We start from the raw sequence: 23,177 nt of genomic DNA, 5'->3' as shown, positions 1-23,177 counted from the left end.
TAGTGGCACACTCTCTAGATAGGTAAAGTCAATTCTGGGACTCTTTTTCCTTAGGAAATCTTAGATGTTTTGAAAAATACTCCAAAGATTTCACACTGGAATATTATGTAATATCCTGTTTAGACCCTTAAAAAGGAAAGGTATGCATAAATATTATATGGCGATAGTTTTCTCCTTCTCCTCTTTTCTCCACTCTTCTCCTCCCTCTCCTTCTTTTCTTTCTTCTTTTTCTTCTCTCCATCCTTTCCTCCTTTTCTTTTTTCCCTCCTCTTCCCCTTCTTTGTCTTCTTGTTCTTTCCTCTCCTCCTCCTGCTTCTCCTTCTCCTTCAGATTATCTGTTTCCCCCAGCCTACAGGGAAATCTGGGGTTCTGTGTAGGGCAGGGAAGGTGGTGAGTGGGGGCATCCTTTACTTAGAGAAAAGAGTAGATGGAAAATGAGAACGTTGAATTAAGAAAAGAATTGCTGGCATCCTGGCTTGAAGCTACATTATTCAATATTGTGGCTTTATTTCCAGAAATAAGTGACTTGTATATGAATGTCTGACCATTCTTTCCAGTGAACCAATGTACTACTTGTATTCTTGATTATGAGCCTTACCATCTTGAATCTCAGTCATCTCCATATGATAAAACTATGCTAGGTGATAGGGATCCAAAGCTGAATGGTCCATGATCCCTGCACCGAAGAAACTCATTGTCTGTAATGGCAAATAAAAATAATTTGAGCTATATTATAGAGCTAAGTGGTAATAGTTAACACTTTAATTTGAATTTTTACAGAAAATTGTGAAGCATGTCTATAATATATTGTTTAAATAAACTAGTCCAAGATCATACAGCTATAGGATGTCACACAAGGCTTGAACTGGCACAGTTTATGAGACAGCACTTGAAGTTCTGAAGAGTGACAGAGGAAGAAGGATCTGAGGCCAATGACGGCTTCCGAGGGGAAATCATGTTTCAGCTTAGTCTTGAAGAAAGCACAGTAAACTCTGCATCCCTGGTGGACAAGACAGGTGAGGACATTTCATGTGGAAGAAAAGGAAGGAAAGAAATTGTGAAAAAGGAAGGAAAGAGACTGTGAAAAAAGAGATCATTACAGCAACTCTTGATATCTAATATGTCAAATCCTCTTTCTTAGTTCTTTATTCCATTGGGTAATTTTCTATATACATGTTGATATCAATTTGTTTTAATCAGATAATTGACCGAGGAAACATAATTTTTTTTTTTTTTTTTGAGACGGAGTCTTGCTCTGTCGCCCAGGCTGGAGTGCAGTGGCGCAATCTCAGCTCACTGCAAGCTCCGTCCCCCGGGTTCACGCCATTCTCCTGCCTCAGCCTCCCGAGTAGCTGGAACTACGGGGGCCACCACAACGTCTGGCTAATTTTTTTGTATTTTTAGTAGAGACAGGGTTTCACCGTGTTAGCCAGGATGGTCTCCATCTCCTGACCTCGTGATCCACCCGCCTCAGCCTCCCAAAGTGATGGGATTACAGGCGTGAGCCACCACACCTGGCCAGAAACATAACTTTTAATAACCTCAGAAATAGACTACTGTATGAGCACTTGATAAGAAAGAGGTAGCATTACATAACGTGGAAAAAGGTGCTGGGACAATTGAGTATCTGTATGGGAAAAAAGTAAATTGGACCCTGTATCGGATGCTGTGGTGCCCTTCCCAGTTCTTCCCTTCAGAGTGGTGACAATATTGCTGGTTGACAGGTCACAGCTGAATCGCTCCTCAGGAATTGCCCTTGGCCTAAAGGAGCTGCCTTGCTGAAGGCTGTGGTCCCTCCCTGAAGGCAGCTCACATCCAGAGACTGGCTGATGTGGGGATACATTCTATCAATTTGAGACAAGCTGAAAGCTACTATGGGACCTGCCAAGACCTCCACTGCATATGCTTCACCATTCAAGTTTCTCCTCTGCCCAAATCTGCCTTCCTCACCTTTTTTCAGGTATTGTTCCCATGCTCATGCTCCAATAAATGACATGTTTACAAACCACCATCTCAGAGATCTTCCCAGGGAGGTCTACCTAAGACCCTTAACTTACACCATACCCCGCAATCAGCTCCAGGTAAATTAAAGCTAAAGTACAGAAAGATGGAAATAATTTGCACAAGTTTACACCTCTGAACAAGAATGGAGCTGAGATTTAAACCGGAGAAGTCTGGCTCTAGAGTCTCTGCTCTTAATTCCTAATGGCAAATAAAATAAACCACTTATGGCTGCATGGAATGTCATGGATGAATTACACAAACATATTGTGGAGCAAATGAAGCAAGGCACAAAAAATACAAAAAGTATGATTTCACTTATGTGAAGCACAAAAGCAGACAACATAGGTTGGATTGTTTAGAAATGCATACACAGATAGTAAAGGTATAAAGAAAGGCAAAGGAATGACTATGGAAAAAATCAGGAGGTGATTACTCAAAGGGAACAGGAAGAGGTGAAATAGGGAAGAGGGTTCTGAGAATGTTGGTAATGTGTTATTTCTTTATCTGAATGGTGGTTGCACATATGAACATTTACCATTTATTTGTGTTTAACATTTATAATAATGGTTTTAAACTATAGGTATGTGTTCTTTTTTTTTTTCTTTTTTTGAGGTGGAGTCTTGCTCTTGTTGCCCAGGCTGGAGTGTAATGGAGTGATCTCTGCTTACTGCAACCTCCACCTCCCGAGTTCAAGCGATTCTCCTGCCTCAGCCTCCCAAGTAGCTGGGATTTACAGGCATGTGCCACCATGTCCTGTTAATTTTTGTATTTTTAGTAGAGACGGAGTTTCACCATGTTGCTCAGGCTAGTCTTGAACTCCTGACCTCAGATGATCCACCTGCCTTGGCCTCCCAAAGTGCTGGGATTACAGGTGTGAGCCACTGTGCTCAGCCAGATATGTGTTCTTTTCACTTTTTTTTTTTTTTCGTGAATGTGACATATCTTACAATTCAAAAAATGGAATAGAAAAATCCATGGTGAGAGGTGAGATGACCGCAGTAGAGAACGCTGTGAAAGATATGCTAAGTGTCAGGGTCACAGGGCTCTGTGTATAAGTGTTAGAGAGGGTTTTACTTCTTTTCTCTTTAGCCTTCATCATAAAATTTTACAGAAGACTTCACAAGTTGTCTGGTTATGAGCAAGCAACTCTGAAGTCCTGGTGATCCAGAGAGGGGTTGCTTCTGATATCTTTCACTATGGAGCTACAGAGATCTGAACTTCCCATCTCGCAGGGGAGCTTTGAGGCCCATGTGTTAATTTGCCTGCCTAGCTTTCTCTCTTGCAAGGCATTAGGCATCTCGGAGGCAACATTCTGAAACAAAACTCATAAGTAGCAGGATGAGCCTTGAAAATTCTTTCCTTTTCTTCCTGAGATTGAGTTCATATAGCATGAAATCATAAGGGAAACAAACATCCTTGTAACATAATCACACATGAGATGGCCACAAGATCTGAGTAGTATGAAAGGTCTGATTACCTTGCAGGTACTACTTCCCTCCAGGACAGCTCCCTCTCATCCTTTGCTCCTATGTCATTTGGCAGGCAAAGAATTAGGGGTGAAGGGCTGATACTGAGGGTAAAAGGAGGGAACCACTGGAAGTCCTGAGCAAAGGAGGTTTGGAGTAGGAGAAAACAGTAGGATGAGGGGTATGAGGGTCCTTAACCAACTTTAAGGAGATGACCAACTGAGTGAACCAAAAGTCAATAACTGTGACATTGCAACAGTATGAGAAATGTGTGCCCAAGGCAGTGACTAGGGTTCAGACACCACTCTGGACTCCCAAGTCATTCCTACCTTATATTTTTGTAATTCTTTCCAGATATTTGTCAAACTAAGATTTAGGCCATGTGGGACAAGGATTGATCTGTTCCCTGTCATCCTCAATGGGAACCCAGTTCTGGAGGCTCCACATACATTCAGTTTACCGACTCTACAAGCACATGTTAAGCATCAAGTATCTGAATAGGGCTCTGAGAGCCACAGATAACACAATTCTTTCTATCAAGGAGCTCACAGTATGGCTGAGGAGGCAACAGGCTATCTGACAAGGAGAGTGCCAAGCCCTTCTCAGGATGTGGGATAGGTCTCAGGGATAGCCCCTGTCTTCAAGAGTATACCTATGAGTTAAAACACATAATCATGAAAGAGAAAAATGAGATGGAGTGTTAGACTTGGAGTAAGAGTTTTGGAAAAAAATTCTAGGAGAAATAGTTGAAGAGCTGAGTTTTGAAAACAAGTAGTTATTATTGTTACATTGAATTTAATTACCTTTCTGAAAAAAGTTTTCTTTCAATTTATATATTTTTTTCTTCTTGCCGCTTTTATAGTGTTGTGCTTTGAATCCAGTAAGTGCATAAGGAATTGGGGAAGGACGTTTGGGGAAGGGGCTGGAGTACAGTTTTAAAGGTTAAGACTTCCAGATGGGACATGTAAGCATACATATATAAGCATTTATTTCTTTCAAATATGACATCTTGGGCAATTAATGGAATAACACTTTAATTAAAGTCCTTTTATGATAACATAGAGCAATGGAGCATGACTAGGAAAAATGAAGAATCATACTCTTTCCTATCTTGATTCTTCAATGGATTCTTGAAAAACTGTAAGAAGAGGTAAACTCATTATTTGATAGTTTAGAAACCTAGCCAACTCTGCAGGCATTTATCAAAACATTTCAATTGTTTGGTTTTATGAAAATCTTTGTTTCCATCATTATTGCAAAGAATAAACTTTTATTTGTTCACTGAAGAGTTTCTAAAGCGTTGGAATTTTAGCAGCAGGAAATTCATTTCTCAACTTGCACTTATCACGTAAGAGGCATCAAATTGCTCATGAATTAATAGGCTAAAAGACCTTATTGTTTCCTGGTGGGACTCTTTCACAGCGCTGGAGAAAACTGAATACCAAGTGTTGCTCATCATGTGTCTTGGGATATGTTACTAAGGGTCTGAGATTTACATAGAATTTATAGGAAGCAATGCCACCGAGTTAAGTAGAGAGGAATCTAGATCCTAGAACAATGCTGTGGAGTCAGAAGGCTGTGCCAATAGTGTCTACTGTGCTGAACCTTTAGCTACTACTTCTTTCGCACATGCATTGAGTCAGAAAACGCTGTTTCATGGGCTGTAGCTACTTGTCAGGCCACTGACTCAACAAACTGAAGTATTAGCCAAGTAAAATATTGTGCAATTCCAGCTGCTCACTCATAGCACAATCTGTAGCCTCAGATTTGCCAGTCTTAGTCGACTAAGAGGAGCCGACATGATGAAAAAGGAGAAACAGTCTGACCTTAGCTATAAAGGACAACAAGATGCCAGCACACTAGGGTCATGCGTGCTCTTTTCCTCTTTCATTGAATTGGCCGGCCCGTGACTAATTTATGCAAATATGACATGGAAAATAATTTCTTGAAGAGAGCTCCTTTGTGCCAAATGTCCCCTGCTTTTCTTTTGGCCTGGTCTGTGGATGATATTAGCTTATTTTAGGGTCAGGCTTCTAATTTTCCTGCAAGACAGGGCCAAGAAATGTTTATTTCACAAAGAGGCCAAGGTCTGAGATGCAAGACTACAACTGAGTGAGGCCCCAGAGCAGGATGACAATAGAAGATGGTTTCACTGGCATTCCATTCCTTTCTGCTCCCCACCCCCAATCTCAGAGTGGCCATGGTTCACTGAGGGAATAGTAATTGTCATCTAAACCTGGGAACAGTGGTGCTTGATACTTGAGGGGTGACTCATTTAAATTTATTCACATTCCCACTGGAAAAACTCTTCTCTCAACTAACAGGATATGAATACCAACTCCCTAAGGTCATTAAGATATTAGAAGGAACTTTCATTATAATAAAATAAAGTATCTAGAAAAATTATTCTGCAATAGGAGAATGATAGTCGCTTGGTTCTATAGGAGCTCATTGTTGGTCAACAAGTGTTTCCAGGCATCACTTACAGTCCCTCTGAGTTCTACCTGTGATGCGGTCTAAACATACTGCTCCTCCACCTGCACTGTCTTGAACTGAGTGGCTCTATTTTTTTCCCTAGATTTCATTCATTTTCTTTTTCTCTATCTAGTTAGCTCTGTTGGCAGAGAATGTTTGTCCTAGAGTTTGTTCTCATTGGACTGCTTGGTGAAGGTGGTTCTTTTAACACAAGCTGTGGCTCTAGAAATGAAGCATTAAAAGATCGAGTATTTATTCCTCATAGGCTTGACATCCCTTTCCATGTGTTGAACTGCTATAGCATTCTGTATTCAAGCAGGAATCCCCAGTAACTAGCTCTGGGTCCACTTTTGTTGCTCCCAATCCATGTCTACTGGAAACACTGAGTTCTGAGCAATGACTAATGTCTGTATGCTCTGGTGAATGAATGATCATAAGTGAAGGTGGAGAGAAATAGCACTTCACAGGTGGAAGGGACCTAAAAAATAAATCTGCCCCATCTCTCTCAATTTCCTGATGAACAAAGAGATATTCAGAGAAGTTACTCATTCACAGTTGCTTGTTGGTGGTAGCCAAGTCCCTGATATCCACTTCTAAGGCACTGTTACACTATGATGTCTATTATCTTAACATTATGAAAAGGGTTGCAATAAAATGTATTCAGTTCAACAAATAGCTATTGATTCTCTCCTATGTACAGCTACAGTTTATCATATGCTGGTGACAGACGTCAGTGCTGGGGATACTCACAAAGTCTTTGCTCTCCTGGAGTTCACATTTAACTGAAGGATAGATTACAAGAAAAACACGATTTGTATTATGGTTATGACTTTTAGTTGTCACACTATACAATGAGATAATTTGCACTGGAAATGGCTGGCTGAATGTTGCTTTACAAGTGTAGTAAGCATGTTATCTTCTGTCTTCTGTGGCATTCCAAATTTAAAACTCTTCTGCTCCATGAGTGCATGCTTAGGGCCAGATATCCTGTTTTCTGGTTCTGAAGATGTGGTCACGGTAATCATGGCACTTGGCAGGTTAGGCTGTTTAGAAGGCATGCAACAAGCAACTGGAGGAAACCGGAGAGAAAGCCAAAGAAGAAAGTTTCCAAAACCAATTGGGAAAATTTGTTTTATAATATTTTAGATTATATATATATATTGCTAAGGAGTTATAGTAAATCAGAGTTTTCTGTAAATATTTTTTGTATAAAAATTAATTACCTCATGAAATAGAAAATGAAGGAGTTGAGGGGAGCACTGAAGAGACTCCAGCAATGTAGCCACTGGAAGGCGGCTTCTCTGTAGAAAGGCCTTGCCTTAACCCTAGTGAAATAACCCCTCAGACCATCTGCCTTTTTTGCTTTTGATTTCAAGCTTTAAAAAAAACAAAAACAAAAACAAAAACAAAACAAAAAAAACATTCTACTGACTGGATTACAGCCTAGAACGCTGGCATTCTGGAGGTTTTAAATAAAATATTACTAATGCCACTATATATAAACCAAATTGTCTGAATTCTTCTAGGCAGCAACTGTGTCTATAACAATGACTTGATAATTTAGACAAAAGTAATCCGTCAAAGAAAAGTTATCCATGTATTCCACATATGCCATGGTAAGTATTCTTTCCTGCACAGACAAGACCTAGTCCTTGCCCTAGGGTAGCTTATATCCAGATGGAGAGACAACATGAGATAGATACTCCTGGTCAGATATTCTTAGTAGCAAATCAGACTAAAGGCCACAGTAAGTCCAGAACCTTAGTTTCCAACGACATAAATGCAGAAAATTTGTACACTCTAACTCATTATACTGATGTGAATGATTATAATATGCATAAAGATGTCTAGATTACAGACTTTTGAGAAGTCACAATCAGAATCCTATTTGAGTTAAGTAGAATATCTGATTAAAACATCTGTGTTGAGTACCTACTATGTGGCATATAGTAGGTGCTCAGCATAGATGTTTGCTTGCTATTTACTTTGATAGATCCCATGAGGGCTCACATTTCATGATGCTTTACAGCACAAGTCCCCAATCCCCAGGCCTGGACCAGCCTGTGACCTATTAGGAACCAGGATGCACAGCAGAAGGTGAGTGGCGGGTGAGCAAGAAAAGGTTCATCTGTGTTTACAGCTGCTCTCCATTGCTTGCGCTACCATCTGAGCTCCACCTTTTGTCAGATCAGCTGTGGCATTAGATTCTCATAGGAGCACAAATCCTCTTGTGAACTGTGCATGGGAGGGATCTCGGTTGTACCCTCCCTATGAGAATCTAATGTCTGATGATCCGTTACTGTCTCCCATCATCTGCAGATGGGACCATCTAGTTGCAGGAAAACAAGCTCAGGGCATCTACTGACTCTACATTATGGTGAGTTTTATACGTATTATCTCATTATATATTACAATGTAGTAATAATAGAAATAAAGTGCACAATAAGTGTAATGTGCTTGAATCACCCCTAAACTATCTCCCCACCCCTTGTCTGTGGAAAGATTGTCTTCCATGAAACTGGTCCCTGGTGCCAAAACGGTTGGGGACCGCTGCTTTATAGCACTCAAGATAAGCAAAGTGCCTGCAGCCAAGGACGTGAGTCACCAGAACTAGGTGGAAGAACCACTCTGAGAAAAAAAATACTAGCACAGGAAAGCAAAAATGACTTCCTCTTGCAATCGTGTTTTAAGAATTTCTGTTGGAATTTTCTTTTCCATTTCTTTCTCTTTTTTGTTTTCTTTATAAACTTTTAAAGCCAGTTTCACAGCTTGCATATGAAGAATGTCAGCCGCTTTATTAGTGGTGTTCCACTTGGCATTTATAGGGAAGCCGGGCAGTCCCTGTTCTTAGGATAAACACGCTTTATAGTGGATTTTCTTTATCCAGCCCAGCAGGCTGGCTTTTTCCTGCGGAATAATGTCAGGCATGTGATTGTTCCATCTTCAGATCCTGTATCAACCCGCACATGCTCTTCCAGCTTGCAGCTTTCAAAACCAAAGACATGGCTCCCAAACTAGCTACTTTCCAAATCTATTTTAATAAAGGTGCTTCAGTGAGCTGATAATACCAATCCACAGAACAATTTCACAGGGAGAACTGGGCCCATTGTTTCAGTTCTGTGTCTTAGCAGCTTTGCAAAAGATCATTTCCCAGAGCCTGAGTTTCCAATGACGTAAACGCAAACAATTTGTAAAATCTAACTCATTACACTGATGTGGATGATTATAATATGCATATTGATGTCTAGATTGCTGACTTCTGAGAGTATAATAAAGCAAATGTTACAAAGAAGGTGAAAATGCAAATATATATTAAGAATCTGCTTCAAGCTAGGCATGTGCTGGCTTTATATGTATTTCTATTTATTTGGTTTTTAATACAATTTTTTAAGAAGAAAGTATTAGTTATATTTGATAGGTAAATAATGAGGACTCAGTTATTCAGAGTCACACAGGTAGCAAAGAGAGGGATTGGGATTCTACTTATAAACCACTTGACTTTATACCAGTGCTCTTTCAACTGGACTAGGTGGCTGCTGCCACACAATAAATCACACCATCAGAGAATCTCCTGGGTAACTGTTTCACTAAAATGCAATTTCTCTGAACAAAGAATGACAATTTTTGGTCAGGAGAGACATTCTGAAACTATACAAAAGTATACAGGGATCATTTACCTTCTTAAAAAATATTGTTCTGCCTGTGATCCTTTTAGAAAATAGAAAACAACAATAGAAAACTCCAGTGGAGATTTAAGAATTTAGTTCAAAACATTACATTCCTTTAGATTATAGTTTAGCAAAAATTGGTGGATTATTCATTTAAGAAAAAGATTAAATCTCTGACAACGTACATAATAAAAACTACCATACATATTGATATTTATTTGATTTATTGAAAAGAATAGAGAGATTGGGCAAGATTGCTAAGGGTCAGGTTCACTCTGACAAAGGTCTGGTCTCTCTGATTTCCATCATTGCTTAACTTATTCCAAAATATGCAGCCTTATTTTAAGGTAAATAACTATGAGACCAGTGACACGTGTGAGAACATTGTGTTTTCTTTCCAAGACGCTGAATTGAATTGACGTCATTGTAAAAAGGGAAATGAGTTCTCTGGCTAAGTTTGGGGAACAAACTTCAGACTATCAAAAGTTCTTGAATTTTAATTGTGACCAGTGTCCTGAGCAATTGGCTTCATCTAGGCCTCAGATCACAAAACAAAGTTGTATAAAATGGAAAGTGCAACACTTTTTTAGTAAAATAACTTTTCCCTTCCTTCCTTTCTTGAATTTTTCCTTCCTTCCTCCCCCCCTCCCTCTCTTCCTTCCTTCCTTCCTCCCTTCTTCCCTCTCTTCCTTCCTTCCTTCCTCCCTTCCTTCCTTCCCCCACTTTTTTTTTGGCAGGGGGATAGAATGTAAGACTATATATATCAGATAATTCTTTGGGCTACATTTTAAAATTTTCATCTGATAATTTACTTTTATTTCTGTGTGGTAGGAGAATTTAGCACTAATTGTGTGCCAGTTTCCATCTGAAGGCTTGACAAGAGTCAACTTAATTCTTTGCCATATTTTGAGGTAGATACTACTGGCACCATTTTTTAGACTAACAAAGGAGATGTAGAAAGGGTAAGATGTTGTCCAAATCCACATTGACAGTAAGTTTTGGAAATGAGTCTTTAATCTAGCAATATCCTACTTTAGAGTGTGTTCTTAAGCACTACTCTATAAGTTTTAAGCAGCTCCTTTATGATGTGATTGAACTGGATTTTCCAGTCACATTATACATGTGGAGATTAAGACCCATAATAACAATGAAGACACTTTCATAACAGTTCATCTGTGTTAACATACAAATTCTCGCAGCAACACTCCAAGTAAGCGCTCTTTTTATCTCAGTTTTATGGATTAGTAACTGAATGCAGAGAGGTTAAGCAACTTGTCCAAGATCACATAGGAGTAGGTAGTAGAATTGGGATTTAAAGCCACACTCTTAACCACAATTCTACTCTGTCCCTCTGACTTATAAATTAAATTAGTATGGCATAAATATATGTGCAGCTCTTTTAAAGATTTACTATGCATATTTTTAAAATTGTTACAACATAAGCATTCTAGGCTTTTATTAGTCCTCCAACCTTAACATTCAAGCTTTCATTTTTATCTTGTAAAGTCTTAATTTATAATAAAAAAATGGATGTATACTGTTCCATATGTCTTATTTATTTATTTGAGATGGATTCTCCCTCTGTTGCCCTGGCTGGAGTGCAGTGGTGCCATCTTGGCTCACTACAACCTCTGCCTCCCGGGTTCAAGCGATTCTCCCACCTCAGCCTCCCGAGTAGCTAGGGTTACAGGCTCCCACCACCAGGCCTATCTAATTTTTTTTGTATTTTTAGTAGAGACAGGGTTTCATCATATTGGCCAGGTTGGTCTCGAACTCCTGACCTCATGTGATCCACCTGCCTCGGCCTCCCAAAGTGCTGGGATTATAGGTGTGAGCCACTGCATTGGCCCCATATAAAGAGGAAGATTTTCCAAACACTGATGAAACCTTTAACAACATACTCTGCAGTTTATAGATCGTTCCGACCTAGAATTTAATTTGTGTATGCATACTGTTTCTTCAAAGCATTAAGAATGTGGAAACAAGACTTCTTGGAAAAGTGAGGCATGTGGCATGCACAGTCATGAGCTTCATGGCAGGAGGGCAAGGGGAACACTAAGTCACTTGGGGCCATGAGAAAGGAACTCTGGTCCTGTCCTATCCTTTCCCATAGCTGGGATCCTAACACTTCTAAGAGAAGGGCCATTGGTAACCTCTAGTTCTCAGAACTGTTTGTCTGCTAATGAAAATTAACACACTTGATTTTGGACAGGTTAATGTGAGATATCTATTATTTCCCCAGTGAGATGTCATGTTGGCAGTTGGATACATTCAAGTCTTGAGTCAGTTGATACCGAGTAGATAGATAGATAGACACATAAATACATATATACATAGAAAATATTAACAGCAAAATGATGCTGATGGCTCAGAATGTGTGTTGAGACAGACAGAACTGGGTTCTGTCATTCAAGCAGTTATTCACACCCAGTGTCACCTAGGCCAAGGTTTGAGCTGCAGTTACTTTAACTGTGAAATGAGGTTTCCTTCAACAGATAAATACTGAATGCCTACAATGTTCCAAGCACTGTTCTAGGTACTGCATACAGCAGTGAAAAAAAAAAAAAAAAAAAAAAAACCTGACAAAATCTTCACCCTTCTTAAGTTTATATTCTAGTGTGTGTGTAGGAAGGAGGGGAACCTGGAAAGTCAGGTACTAAATGGTGAAAGGGGAAAATATATAGTATGTCAAATGCTTACAAGCATTAAATAATAAAATAATGCAGAGAAGGTGAAAGGAAGTATCTGCTGCAGGAAGAGATGAGGAGCTGAAGATGGTGAGAGTTAGCATTGTAAATAGGACAGTCAAAATAATCTTCACAGAGAAGCAAAAATTCTAAGGCAGCAGACGGAGGGAGTCATGCAGCTATCTGAGAAAACTGTTTCAGCAGACAGAAACAGTCTTCAACAGAGGAAAGAGCTAGTGCAAAGACTCAACGCCTTGTGGGATAAAGGGAAAGAAAATCAATGTAGCTGAAACAGACTGAATGGAAATCAAGAGGGCACAGAAACCACAGAGGGGTTGAAGATGTCACTGCAGTTTTAGGCTGAGAGACTGGAAAGATGGAGCTACTGTTTACTGAAATGGAAAACTCTTTGGGAAGAGTATATAATTTTGGACAAGTTAAGTTTGAGATTTCTATTGCTGCCCAAGCGAGTTGTCAAAGAGCCATTTGGATAGTCATATCTGGAGTCAGCAAAGGAGACCAGGCTGTACATATACATGTGCAAATTGTCAGGTTTTGAGGATATTTATAGCCACAAAAAGTGGGGATAGGTAGAGAAGGAAGGAGGTCTCAGTTCCAAGGGACTGGAGTTGGCTACTGTTTAGAAATCTAGGAGGAACCAGCAACAGAATGACAGAGAAACCAGCAACAGGGTGGTAGAGAAAATTCAGGAATGTGTAGTATCCTGGAAGCCAAAGGAAGAGGAAGAGAAAATAAGCTTCTACGTGAAATGTTGTAGATAAGCTACTTTCTTCACAGCATTACAGCATGAGTTAAATAAAATGCTATTGGTACAAAACAGCATAATATCTGGCACAGCACTGCAGGTAAAGCTTGTTTTCATTTTCTGCAATTAAGTTTTAAATGAATATTTAAAAATATATTTTGGACTTCTCAAAGCAAAATGTAATCCCATTTTTAATTTCATAAAGACATTTTATCTGCCAGTATCAGGACATCATTTTCTCAAACACAATGAAACTTTTTAAGTGTGAGAAAATAAAATATTTCTTAGAGGTATTTCATAAAAGCTTAAGATAGACTCTTTTTGCCTCATAACATTTATGTATAATATTATAAAAGGTAGTAATGAGAAAATCAGATCTAATGTATAGAATTTTGTTTCATAACCAAATTTTTAGAAATAAGTCATCTTATATATTAAAGAATAGCTAGAAGGAGAGAGGGATGAATTTTATGTATAAAATTTATGTATAATAATTTTTCCTTATAAAATTTATGTATAATTTTATAAAAGGTAATAATGAGAAAATCAGATCTAATATATAGAATTTTGTTGCATAATCAAATTTTTAGAAATAAATTATCTTATATATTAAAGGATAGCTAGAAGGAGAGAGGGATGATGAAAGGAAAAGAACAAGACATTTTTCATGCTTACTCTGTGTGACACGCTCTGCAGGGAGCTTTATGTGTGGATCTTTTTTAGTCTGCATATTAATCCTACAAGTTGGAAATGGCTCTTCTCAAATACTGGAGACAGAGCAGCCCAAATGTATCTGCTACTGTGATGCCTTCCATGTGAGTATTTTGGAGAAAACAATTTATATGAAGGGAGACACTGTAATACTTAATTGCCCTCCAAAATGAAAGTGACCCAAGGCTGGAGATAGGAATTTGTCCCAAACAATGCCTTCAGCCACCCCTCCAAACAAAGTTTGAAAAGGATGTGAATAAGTAAATGCAGAATCAGAATTTTCTATCTCTTCTGGCCTAAGTTCTTCATTTGTTAGTTGAAGATAACCAAGGCCAAATCACGTAATCAAATGACAGAAAATGATTCCGGAGACACAACCAGGCATATCAGATCTGTCTGTTCTTGGCTTGTGATGTCCACACACGACACCTGTAAACAGGTGCACTCAGCCTACCAAGAAATGCACTCATCATGTGTCATCTACAGATTTTCTCAAGACTAGAGCATTTGTGAGAGATGGCCGTAAGGCTTTCCCTGTGGAGTTGAATACAAAGATTGAACATAGACATTTTGAATAATCCTAGTGACTTGTGGATCCAGTTTCCACAGAGCACTAGGTTCTCCAAGGCCACAGTCACCAAATAAGTTTCCATGGCAGGTGTAAAATCTCACTGGGTGATTGTGTCATGCTGTGCTTACAGCACTATGTTGGAGGAAAAGAGAGGAAAACCTATTATTGAAATCTGTGCTATTTTACATGACATTTTAATTACTTATTTTTAAAACATCTCTCCTTCTAGAATGCAAAACTCTCTGAGGGGCTGAGAATATGTCTACTGCTACCAAAATTGTAAACCCCATCATCTAGTAAAGAGTTGGTACACAATAAACATTTGCTGTGGGAATGTATTCTGCTTCATTGCAGAGGCCTGCCAATTCTTAATCTCACTGTAGGCTGAAGAGCTGCTCACACAGAATACTTGTAGTGCCTTTCATTTTCACCAGTTTAGATCAGTGGACAGAGAGGTGCTGAATTACTGCTCAAGAAATATAGATCCACATACCTTCAACTTCAGAATCTTAAATTAGAGGTGAATGTTGAGTCCACTAAACTGTATAGTCTGTAAAGGCAGGAACTGTATTTATCTCAGTCATATTTAATCCCAAGAGTCTTCATAGTACCTGGCCCATATCCGTTGTTCAATAATAGTTTTTTTAAATACCTAATTTATTAAACAGTGTGTTTAATTAAACAGCAGTGACAAAAAAGGGCTTACTCAGTCTTAAGTGCTAGAAGTAAAGACAGTCATGAGGGGCTTGCAAGGAGTTCCATTGGGGGGAATTTTTCTTCTTCACATTTTTGTACAATGAATGGCCTCACAGGACACAGCAGATACCCAAGAAATATTATTTTAAGGTATATTATACTCAAAGAAAACCAGGAAAGCCAAAAGACTCTTAATTAATAGAAAACTGCTGAGTCAATAGGACAGCTAATATAAATTGTGCTCAGAATTTGATTTTCTAAATTAAAAAAAATTATTTAGTACTATCTTGAATATACCAAATGTTTTAAGAATGGATTTGTGAAAGTACAGCCATTTAAATAATATCTTGAAATGTTCAAATATCAAATCTTTATTGAATTATATTCTACATAGTGATTAATCAAAAACTAAACTAGATCTTAATTCTTACTGTAGAAAGTAAGTAGTCTTACAATATATTTGTAAAATTAACATTTCAATCTTTATTTATGTACATTTGGATAGAAACAAAGTTAGAGCTGATAGTGACCCCACTGAGGTCTGATAGGGTCTCTTAATGTTGAAGAAGCAGTAAAATCAGTAACAGCTTTCATTCATCTTCAGGAACTGTATATGGTTATACTTCATTATACCAATGGTTTCTTAGACTTGTGAACCAGTTATGGATAATAGCCCAACAAGAACAGAATAATAGCCCATAAATCAAGCTGTGTCTCCTATTCAACTACATAAAGATACAACTATTATATATATATAATATATATTATTATATATATATTATATATTATACATATAATATATTATATATATAATACATATATTATATATTATATATATATTATATATAATATATATTATACATATTTTTTCCCAGACAGGGTCGCTCCGTTGCTCAAGCTGGAACTTTTATGATTTTTTTAAGCTCATAAGGGAGTAATTCTTAATTGTTAGGTGGAGCTCAAGAAGGGTCAGTGAAGACGCACAAAGTGGTCAAAATGCCAGGCTGAGCTGCTTTTCAGTTGCGATGCCTGCAACAAAAATGAAACAAAACAAGAAAACAAGCAAAAAAAAAAATCACTTTTTGTTCTGTGAAACTTTACATTTGGAAACTTACCAACTTGTAACATGAGAGGATTAAATGAAGATAACAATCAAGTAAAATAACTGGCATAGCACCTGGTTCTAATAGGCTTCTATAAATGCTGCTTCCCACCATTCCTCTCTCTTCCACCTGTTTCACCTTCTGAGAACCCTGAATCATGACTTCCAGCTACATTATGCCTGGGCATCATGACTATTCAGCTCCCTGAAGGGAATGCCTTCTGACAATTGAAACTTAGTATCTCTTTCTTACTCCTCTGCCTATCTCCTTGTCTTATTCCCTTACTACTCTCAACCAGGAAGCTGGAGTAGCTGAAAGTAGATTTCTTCCAACATGAAAATGCCTAGGTCACTAGGTACATAAGAGGTGCTAACTAATTGATAAATAAATAAGGAGAGAGACAGAGAGAGAGAGACAAAGAGAGAAAGGAAGGAAGGAAGGACAAAACCTAAGATAGTATAAGCCACTGCTAACCTGTGATGTTAGATCTAAGATGTCAAAGAGGAACTGGAGTGCTGGTGATTCCACCACTGTGATGCCTTGTAGTGGTCACAGTGCAAGTGCTGGGTATAGATGTCATTCTAAACTGGAGGTATAGGACCCATGTCATGTGAGAACAAGCCTGTTTGATATCAGGCTTCACCTGGTCAAGCCCCAGCATTGACCATTATTCCAAAGAAATAAAAAAACTACTCTGTGAGATCAGGCTCAAAGGACAGGATTTGAGTTTAAAATAAATTTCTGAAAAGACTCACAAAGAGCGTGAAGTTGTGGCTAACCTGGAGAGAAATTCGCCTATAGATTTGCTTTTTAGTTCTCAGAAAATGAGATGAGCAGGGCATCAGCTGAAGTTGAGAATGACTAAATGTAGAGACACCTAAGGAGATTACTACTTTTTATAGTGATTAATGCTCTTAATGAAGTCATTCTTCCAACTTACCACTTTGTAAGAGATTTACATGCATTCACAGCTGCCCCTCTTCCTTCAGCAAACCAATGGTATGGGAGATATAGCACGTGACTTGGAATCAGGCAGTCTGATTTAGAATCTGGCTTTTCACTATCAGCTATATTAGCATGATAAGTCACTTAAATGCTCTAATCCTTGTTGTCCACCCCACTCCCCACTGCAAAATGAGGATATAGTAAATTCTGCTGATGCCCATCTATCCCTATCCCCTTTCCCAGACCAGTGCACCCACTCTCCAGCCACCAGAAGTGCTGGCTGATAATGGCTGACAATTGCCACTTTGCCAGGAGAAATGTCCTTGTCTGGAGAAATGTCCTTGCACCTCACCTCCTTCCCCTGATAGCTCACTGGCAATGAGCAGCCAACATCAGTGATGGGGAATAATAATGAATGTCTATTTCACAGAGTTGTTAGGATGAAATAATTTAGCATACATGAAAATGCCTATGATGCTAAAGTAAATGCTGAAATTAAAAAAAAAAAAAAAAAGAACAGACCAGTCACAGTGGCTCATGCCTATAATCCAGGCACTTTTGGAGGCTAAGACTGGAGGATCACTTGAGCCCAGGAGTTCAATACCAGCCTGGACAACACAGGGCAAGTCCTGTCTCTATCAAAAAAAAAAAAAAAATTACCCAGGTGTGGTGGCACATGCCCATAGTCCTATCTACTTGGGAGGCTGAGGCAAGAGCATCTCTTGAGCCCAAGAAGTCAAGGCTACAGTGAGCTGTGATTGGACCACTGCACTCCTGAGCAACAGGTGAGACCCTGTCTCAAAAAAAAAATTAAAAAAGAAACTAAGAAAATTATAGCCCATTGCTAATCTCTAAAGTTAGACTTATGATGTCAAAGAAGATAGCCACAAATTTTTACACTTTCTAAGAGAAAATTCTGGCGGAATGGATGGCATATCCAATTCAAAATGGCAGTGTTTGCGTTCTCACATGTGGAACAGGCTTTTTACATCATCAGAAGAAATGCTGTCAAATGGTTATGCCAATAATGTGTGAGGTAAGAGGATATTGTCCTCTATGTCAGGCTGTCTTCCTTAGCAACTTCTTGGAAAATTACAAACATTTATACTTTCAAATAAGTAGAATGTTTGGTGTGGTTCATTGCTGCTCTTTACCCATTGGAAGCTGATTTGAGATTTGTTTTGATTTAGGCCTTTCAAATAAGCAACTAAGAGTAATTCTCTTTGTAAATGATAGTGACCATAGTTGCACTCTTTGTTGAATGCATATTGTATACTGATTACTCTACATACACTAATTATATCAGTTAATCCTTCAAGGGAGTTACAATTATCCCAACTTTGTACACAAGGAACCATGGACTCCATCATTAAATAATTGGCTGAGGTCACACCACTGGTAAGTGTGTCAGATTCATGGTTGGAAGCCGGGTTTGTATGACCATACAGTCTGCGCTCTTGCCACCATTTTCTTTAGAGCCGAATTAGGGCTGCGTGTGGAAAGGCGCATGTCCATATTTTTATTTTATGCGTTCACTCTTTCTTTCCCCTCACACAACTTGCGCAATGAATCTGTTTTTCTCTCTCTCCCTTCCACTATGTTTGTTTCATTTGTTTTTTAAACTCTTAGTGAGATTGCTAAAGCTGGGAGAAACAGTCACCAATGGGCATCTCCTTAGGCTTCTCAGATGACTCTCTTAATTTCCACAGAGTTTGATATTTCTATGTTGACTGAGGAAACTGAGATATTTCTGACCACATATAGTAGACCAAACACTTAACTAAATATTTTTGCCTATGCGGTCTTGTTCAATTCTCAAAACAGTCCGAGAAGTATTAATTATTAGCCCCAATTTATATATGAGAAACTTGGGGAGAAGAGAGATTAAATAACTTTGTCAAAGTCACATGGTGGGCAGCAGGTCTAGGATTTTTTTTCTAATGCACTTAACTCCAAACTCTGTGCTATTTTTATTGCACATTGCTGCATGTTGCCTAAATACCTGAATGCATTGTTTCCATTTTTCCCATTATTGGTCTCTTTTAAGAATAATAATTTCAGTTCTGTCATTTTGTTACGATCTAGTGGTAACGCAAGGAGGAAGGAAAACTATTGTCTCAGAGAAAATGTGATGTTGAAAGTCTAAAGAATAGATTACCTTGTAAGTGTTTTGGTTTCTAAAGAGAAAAATGTGAAGTCATTGAGCCATGAAAAAAGCTGACTCAAATTTAAAAGATTGTTTTGAGTATTAATGTTCTAGCAACATGACAGTGGTTTGTGGCAATTTCCTCCTTTAACACAGTCACTGTGGAAGGACTAGAATCATTAGAATTACACCCTGCCCTAATCACCAGAAGATGGAAGAGAAGTGAATAATATGTATGAACAATTCTGGGCACAGATATTTACAAAGAACTACTAAAGAGATTAGAAAAGGAAGATTCTCATTTATTGGTGAATCAGAACTGTGGAATTGAATGGTGCAATTTTTTTATATAATGTGAAAATGGGCTAATGTGAGAAATCATCCTTAATACTCATATCTTGCACAGATTGGGGAAGAAAATCTTCCCAACCCTGCACGCAGGATTTCACAATATTTCAATGTTATTATGAGTACATAGGTACAAGGTAGAAAGAAGATGTGGGTAAATATATGTCTGGCAAACTTGTGGCTGCTCTGCCAAAGATAATCACAAGATACCAATAGTGGGATCAAGTGAACCTGAGTTGAGGAAGTTAAGTAAGAATGTTATTGCTAAACAGAGGTACCTCAAGTCTCCCATGAAATATTCTGGCATTACCTCCCTTTTCAAAAAATGTTCTTCAAAATTGGTTATTATTTGGGGCGTGTTGATCATTTTCCCCTTTAAAGATGATGCTCAAACATTATGGTGCCTGCTTATGTTAATCTATTCTGAAAACATGTTTTGGGAGCAACAATGAATTGCTCATAAAAATTTTCCCTAGAGCCACGTTAGTTATATTCTAAACAGTTGCTCAAAATTCAAGATGCTGACAATGATTGTTTGCTTGTTAAAGTATATCTAATCTGGGGATTCATTCAGCTAACCTTTACTAGATAGATTGTAATCTTTCTCTTTTTTAAATTAATTTTTTTTTGTTTATTTTTTCCTAAGGCTGGTCAAGGTACGCTGAGTTAAAAAGTGAAGTGTCAAAATGACACACCATTAAGCTGACCTAATAGGGTAGCTCAAATAAATATCATATTTAGACTGAACGTAGAGATTATTGAAAACTTTCTTGATTGTACATGGTTATCTTTTAGAATTGCATATCCAAGCTTAGTTTTGGAACAGTTCATATATCTCAAAGATTTTATGATTTTAAATACAAGCACATATTCCTATCAGAAATTTGAATTTAAATTCTGAAATGTAAAAAAATTTACATTTTTTGAGAGAGATGACACAAAGGCAAAGCATATCATGGCCTTGTCATAGCTATACTTTGAGAAATCTCAACTTTCTGTGGGTGTTTGACTGAGGAACTTTAAAGGACTTATTTACTTTTTCTGACATATCCCTCAAATGAGACCAACACTGCTGAAGTTCCATTTGTAAATTTATCACTAAGACAGCTGCAGAAAGGGATAAAGAGGATGAGTGTAACCCCACCCACTAGTATAGTAGATGAAGAATCTGATGTCCAAAGAGATTAAGCAGCTTTCTCAAGGTCACAGAGCAAGCAAGCAATGGAGCCAGTGCACAGAACCCAATTTTCTGAAGTCCTGCTCAGTTTAGACCACTTGGGAAGTGCTCTAAAGAAAGAAGAAATTATGTAAAATAAATTAATATGCTTAATTATCAGCCTTTAATATGGCAGGACAGAGTCTATTAACTGAGATTTATCTGGTCTGCTAAGCACGCAACAAGATGATTTTAATAATCAAGTTTTGTAAATGGTTTACCATGAAAAATGTGGTCCACATTTTTCAGTCAAAGGGAAATAGAAGATTAAATGATTAGTTTAGGTTAGTCCATAGGTAAAATTCCAAATTTTATATGAGTTTCCTTGATAAGAGCCCTCTAAAGAGGTCTTAACATATAGGTTAGTTCTCGTGCCACTAAAAATGTTGTCCTTTTTGACATTTAGAATCTTTGTTCACTTTGTAAGTAGAAATCTCTTGCCCATAAAAACGTGGCCAAATATTTGCAACTCTTCAAATTGTAGTTATATGTTAGGTTTGAAATACACAACATTTGCACAAGTTAAAAATGGAGATTAGAATCTTATAATGCAGGATTTGGACGAGATGACTTCTAAAGACACCTATAGTTCTCAAATCCTAGGTATGACAATAAGTAATTGTATTAGTTCATTTTCATGCTGCTGATAAAGACATACTCAAGATCGGGCAATTTATAAAAGAAAGAGTTTTAATTGGACTTACAGTTCCATGTGACTGGGGAAGCCTCACAAACATAGTGGAAGGCAAGGAGGAGCAAGTCATATCTTACGTGGATGGTGACAGGCAAAGAGAGAGCTTGTGCAGGCAAACTCCCATCTTTTAAAACCATCAGATCTTGTGAGATTCATTCACTATCACGACAACAGCACAGAAAAGACCTGCTCCCATAATTCAATCACCTCCCACCAGGTTCCCCCCAAGACACGTGGGAATTATGGGAGTTACAATTCAAGATGAGGTTTGGGTGGGGACACAGCCAAATCATATCAATAATTTAGTAATTGCTATATCTTATGTACAATGGGATTAGTGTGATAAATTTACTCATTCTGCAAAAAGAGAAAGGATCAGCAAAAGGGAGAAAAAACTTTCAATATTAATAATTATTTATTAGTGGTCTTAGTATTACAGAATCCAAATACCATAGAAATTTAAAATAGTCTGAAAATAAAGAGATTTAGATAAATTTTTCTCAAATAATTATTATTAAGAAGATTGCTGAATCTTGGATAATGAGTATCTTTATAATTTCTTCATTATGCTAGTGTTGTATATTGTGCAGTTTCCTTATTATAATACTTCATTGGCTAATGATGCAATATCTGATGTGTATCATGGATAAATGAGAAAAGCTTGTAGACTCTCAGTTCTGGAATAGCCTTGGAGCTCATGGAGTGTGGTTAAGAAGGCGGGCTCTGGAATTTGATATTAAAGTTTGAATCTTGCTCTGTCATATACTCCTATGGGACCTTGAACAAGCTACATATCCTCTCTGCCTCAATGTACTCATTAGCTAATTGGCATAATAATAGTACTGATCTCATAGTGTTATTGAGAGGATTAAATGACTTAATACATGGCAAGCACTAAGGATAGTTCCCAGCACACAGAAAATACAGTGTTAAACATTCTCTGCTATACCTGGCCAGGATTCTCATTTAAAAGATGAAAAAGTGAAACTCATCAGTAGCAAATCACTTTTTACATTCCAGAGAATAGAGCTTTGTTTGTCATAGATATAAATCTGTATGATAAATCTCACTGACAGCTCATCCTAAACTTTGAAAATAACTTTTTTTTCAATAAAAGAATGAGTTCAGTTTGACTCATGTGGTCCAGTACAGGGTCACTCCAGGGCTGGCCTTATAAGTCATTGGAATATGTAACTGTCTATGTTGTGTCTTTAGGAGATCTGGGAATGCCCTATGTCAAAAATAATTTCCACCCACTGACTGATGTCTGTAGTTTTCTTTAGTTTAAGGAGTAGTCCCCTGTTGAAACGCAGATTTTTCTATTAGAAATAACACTTTAAGTTTTTAAAAATCATTTCTATAATCTTGTAAAAGACAATTCAAGAGATAGATTTTGATAAAGGGAAAAGGAGAAGAGAAAATGAGGATTCCGGGTCCTACAAGTGAAGCATCCAATTGAAGTGGTTTGGGAACTTTGATAGCAGATTTGCCCACATTTTTTAATTTGTATAAATTTACAGGGTATAAATGTAGTTTTGTTATATGCATAGATTATGTAGTGGCGAAGTTAGGGCTTTTAGGGTATCCATCACCCAGATAATATACATTATACCCATTCTCCACAATTTTCCTTGTAATCAACTTTCCACCTCAATATTCCTAAAACAACATCTATCCTGGA

The 23,177-nt window shown here is 37.8% G+C and overlaps 2 long non-coding RNA genes across 2 annotated transcripts; one reads left to right on the top strand and one right to left on the bottom strand.

Moving 5' to 3' along the window:
- Nucleotides 1-799: 799 nt before the first annotated feature.
- On the bottom strand, nt 800-21,597 carry LOC134731586 (uncharacterized). Its single transcript, XR_010113992.1, has 3 exons — nt 21,507-21,597; nt 6,776-7,014; nt 800-1,000 (listed from the first exon to the last, which is right to left on the bottom strand). It is a non-coding gene; the product is annotated as an uncharacterized lncRNA (long non-coding RNA).
- On the top strand, nt 10,768-14,939 carry LOC134731585 (uncharacterized). The gene is made up of 3 exons (XR_010113991.1): nt 10,768-10,823; nt 13,763-13,881; nt 14,578-14,939. It is a non-coding gene; the product is annotated as an uncharacterized lncRNA (long non-coding RNA).
- Nucleotides 21,598-23,177: the final 1,580 nt, after the last annotated feature.

This window comes from Symphalangus syndactylus, chromosome 10 (assembly GCF_028878055.3).
Source record: "Symphalangus syndactylus isolate Jambi chromosome 10, NHGRI_mSymSyn1-v2.1_pri, whole genome shotgun sequence".
NCBI classification, from domain to species: Eukaryota; Metazoa; Chordata; class Mammalia; order Primates; family Hylobatidae; genus Symphalangus; species Symphalangus syndactylus.
Note: the sequence above shows the minus strand (reverse complement) of the source record. Positions and strands in the feature narration are given on the sequence as shown.